Here is a 4,413-nt window from a genome sequence, read left to right as displayed (position 1 = left end):
TACCGCATTACTAGTCATAGTATGGATATTATATTGTCAGGAAGACTATTTTACCTCTTCTTTATTTCTTTGTTTTTTACAATACAAATAGGAGCGGTATTATTATGATTATTATGTCACTGGTGCCAGATTGAAATGTCATTGAATGTGTCTATTTTTATTCTAATAGAATAAAAATAGAGTAGATATTAAAAAATAAGATAAGTAAATGGAGAATAGAAAAAAAAATGAAGGGAACAAAGGATTCTAGAAGGAATTATGCATCTTTCTAGTATTCGATACCAGAAAAATTCCTTTTCTTGTTCTGGTGTCGAAATAATAAACTAATGAATTATTCTTGATCCCGTTCGTCAAAGATCTCTATTCTTAGTTTCAATTTTTCCCGGTTTATCAGAACCTTTTTTTTCGATTTATTACATAAGTAGTGAACAAATTCAATGAATTTTTCAATTCTATTTTATATTAAAATAACTATAGAAAATTCTATTAGTATATTTTAATCTATTTAAAGGGTTTGTGATATCTGATCGATAGAAATATAATATTGTTATATTGGGATTGTATCATCCAGAAAGAGGGAATCGAGTGATTCTCTCTTTCTTTTTTTCGCTTTGAAATGAAAGTATCGACCGATACGATCGCGAAAGAGATGGTCTGAATCAATTTTTTTTTTGAAGCAATTCAGAATCAGAAAGAAATGAAGTTTTTTGAAAAAATAGGAAAGATCCATTTTTTCATTTATATGAATAAATTAGTCTAATTCTAATTAGTAAGAGCTCAACGGGACCTACCCCCTCTTTTTTTCTGATTTGAGGGGGATCCTGTTGAGTTCTTACGCTTTCATGTCTCCAACTCAGTTCATCCGATTATTACAGAGATGAACCTAAGCCGGAATATGAACCATAAAAGAAAATACCAACTAAACCGATCACAGGAATACCAGTTACAGTACCGATTATCCAAAGAGGAATCCTTCCAGTAGTCTCGGCCATTTGTCCCACTTCCCCTCCCCATTTCATCAAGTGGTCGTGCTAGAGACAGAAACAGTCATAGATAATTATGAGATGATATCCTTCCGAATGGGATAAGATAATTCGTACTATTATTTAGTATTTTCTTTTATTTAATTGAAGAAATAATTGGAAAATAAAACAGCAAGTACAAAAATGAGTAATAACCCCCAGTAAAGACTGGTACGATTCAATTCAACATTTTGTTCGTTCGGATTTGATTGTGTCATAGCTCTATAATTCGGATTAGGTTTATCGTTGGATGAATTGCATTGCTGATATTGACCCCTAAAAAAGAAACGGTAGGTACAGCTAGTCCGTGAACAGTTAACCATCGCACTGTAAAAATAGGATAAGTTTTATCGATAGTCATTTGGTCCTCCTAAAAAGATCTACTAAATTCATCGAGTTGTTCCAAAGAATCAAAACGGCCAGTTATTAATGGAATTCCTTGTCGGCTCTCTGTAAAATACTCATTTGGACGAGGGCTTCCAAAAACATCGTAAGCTAAACCCGTGCTGACGAATAACCAACCTGCAATGAATAGAGAAGGTATAGTAATGCTATGAATGACCCAGTATCGAATACTGGTGATAATATCAGCAAAAGAACGTTCTCCTGTGCTTCCAGACATGCCGAGCTCCACATATTCTTGTACAGTCAAAAGGGGGATCGATTCCGTAAAAGATGAGATCAGTAAATGGAAATTAACTGAAATTTTATCTTTGTAAGATCGTCAATATTGTACCGAGGGTGTTTTTAGAGTATACCGAATCAGTATAGCTATCCTTCTTCTGACGCAGCAACGCAATTTCACAATAAGTATCAAAATGAAGCACTAAAACTAAATAATATAATTTGTTTCTTCTTTTCTTGCTGCTTGTCGATGTAGAATCATATACCATTCATTCAATAGAAAATTCTGAAAATGCCTGTCTGTAGTATTAAGGATTCTATCGGTTATTGGCTTCGGGCTAGAAAGCGAAGATTGGGTAAAATGTGAATCCGACTGGTTGGTTTATAATAATTTAGGAAGCAGATTCTAATAGTCCCAAAATTCAATGAAATTAGACGTGAAATCTCGAAATATTTCTTTTGTGTTTGTAGTTATATTTTTGTTTGAATCTTTTTTTATTTTAAGGAATTGGTTAGTCGTCCAGTAACAAGTAACAGTAGTACATAGGATTCGATGAACGAAAACAGAACAACGAATAGAAGAATAATAAATATTCGTAATGCACGCATTATTGTTTTATATTAGACTCAAACGATCGTTCTTCAACTAATTAGAAGAATGTTTTTAATATGGAAAGAATAAGAATAAATGGGAGAACCTAGTTTCGAGTGATCTGATCGTGCGATACTTTTTTTCTTTTTAAAAAAAGATTTTATGGAAATGAACCCACTACATAAAATCTAATTAGTGGGAATACAATTTCATAAATAAAGGGCATTATAAGGTCATTCATTCTTCAGCGATTCAAAGAGCATTTCATTTTTGGAATCAAGTTACACAACATAGTTTATTTATTATTTTTCTTTTTTTTTTTTTTTTTTCTTTCTAATTATTTAGAATCCATTTAATAGATTTATATATTTACTAGATTTATATATTAAATTATTGTTTATAAATTCTTTATAATAAGAATATTTGTTTTGAAAACTCAAGAGTTGTTCAATGAATCCCTTGATTCCGAATTGCGGGATAGAGAGACAGATGATGAATTGATTTCTTACCTATGTCACAAGATTTTTGTTAGTATCATCTATAATCATAATAATAGATGAATCAAAAACTTTCAATTGAATATATTTTTTCAATTAGTATTTTTACTTATCCATCCGCGTATCTTTCAAAAATAGAAACTTAGGGAAGTGCTTTATAAACATATGGATAAAAATAACGTATTTCATTTAGCCTCGTCATGCCTACTATCACTAGTTATTTCGGTTTTCTACTAGCAGTTTTAACTATAACCTCAGCTCTATTTATCGGTCTGAACAAGATACGACTTATTTGATTAAAATTCATTGAATGCACAATTCAAAAAAAAGAAAGATTTCGGTGTTATTCAATATATTCTATATATTGTAGAGTTCTTTACCTTGTCAATTCAATTTCGAATTCTTGGTCATTGAGATTCATGGGCAATACCGATTAATATTTTAAGGATAGATATTACCTCTCCTTTTCCTCGTTCAACTAAATTGAAATGATTGAAGTTTTTCTATTTGGAATCGTATTAGGTCTAATTCCTATTACTTTGGCTGGATTATTTGTGACCGCATATTTACAATACAGACGGGGGGATCAGTTGGACCTTTGATTAATTAACAGTTCTTTTTTTTGATTGACCCCCTACTTGCTTTATAGGAGGTAAAATTTTGATTTCTGTTGAATTATTTCAGTATCATTTTGATTTAACAACAACAAGAATCGAATCACGCTCTATAGGATTTGAACCTACGACATCGGGTTTTGGAGACCCGCGTTCTACCGAACTGAACTAAGAGCGTTTTATTATCAAACTAAAAGCAACCCGAATATATCTTCGATACATATATTATCATAGAGAATATCATAAAATTAAATAAAAAAAGATTGATTCGATATATGTATGTTCAATTTTTATGGATCTCAATTGATTCCTCGTTACTGTTCAGAAGATAAGTAATAGGTAGGGATGACAGGATTTGAACCCGTGACATTTTGTACCCAAAACAAACGCGCTACCAAGCTGCGCTACATCCCTTTCAATTGGTCTACAGTGTTATTGTAGAGAATCCCTGTCTTGTTTTCCACATTTTTTATTTATTTCCTCCATTGGTATACACAAATTATCTTGCCATTTCTTCTTTTTTGTCTCATATCATATATAAAATATAATAAAAATAATAAAAAGACTTATATACGTATGAAATAATAAATATTAAATCCGCCGTAAAGAAAAATGAATATTTGGGGTGGGGCGGAAAGCTACATATTTTTTTTAATAAAAAAGGGAATATCTACCGAATTGAACTGTTGTACATTTCAATTTGAATTAGGAATTCCGCGGACAATACAAGCGGTTATTAACTATATATACATTTGATGGTATGTAATACCAGTATGTATTACAAATTACTATAAAGTAGGAGGGTTTTCAATGCGAGATCTAAAAACATATCTCTCCGTGGCACCGGTAGTAAGTACTATATGGTTCGGGGCTTTAGCGGGTCTATTAATCGAGATCAATCGTTTATTCCCGGATGCGTTGGTATTCCCGTTTTTTTCATTCTAGTTATTGACTTGGGAAGGGGTGAAGAAGATTAGAAAAACAATCAAATATCTTTGACTAATCCCCTTCCCCCTTCTTTTTTTTAGAGTTTTTAGACTTAGAATAAGTTAGAAAGAATCAAA

General features: G+C 31.6%; 2 non-coding genes across 2 annotated transcripts; both read right to left on the bottom strand.

Moving 5' to 3' along the window:
* Positions 1 to 3,453: 3,453 nt before the first annotated feature.
* On the bottom strand, positions 3,454 to 3,527 carry TRNAW-CCA (transfer RNA tryptophan (anticodon CCA)). Its single transcript has one exon. It is a non-coding gene; the product is annotated as a tRNA-Trp (tRNA).
* A 162-nt stretch (positions 3,528 to 3,689) lies between these two features.
* Positions 3,690 to 3,763, bottom strand: TRNAP-UGG (transfer RNA proline (anticodon UGG)). Its single transcript has one exon. It is a non-coding gene; the product is annotated as a tRNA-Pro (tRNA).
* Positions 3,764 to 4,413: the final 650 nt, after the last annotated feature.

This window comes from Cucumis melo, unplaced genomic scaffold (assembly GCF_025177605.1).
Source record: "Cucumis melo cultivar AY unplaced genomic scaffold, USDA_Cmelo_AY_1.0 utg001065l, whole genome shotgun sequence".
NCBI classification, from domain to species: domain Eukaryota; kingdom Viridiplantae; phylum Streptophyta; class Magnoliopsida; order Cucurbitales; family Cucurbitaceae; genus Cucumis; species Cucumis melo.
The sequence above is the reverse complement of the archived record's forward strand: the minus strand, read 5'-3'. Positions and strand labels throughout refer to the sequence as shown.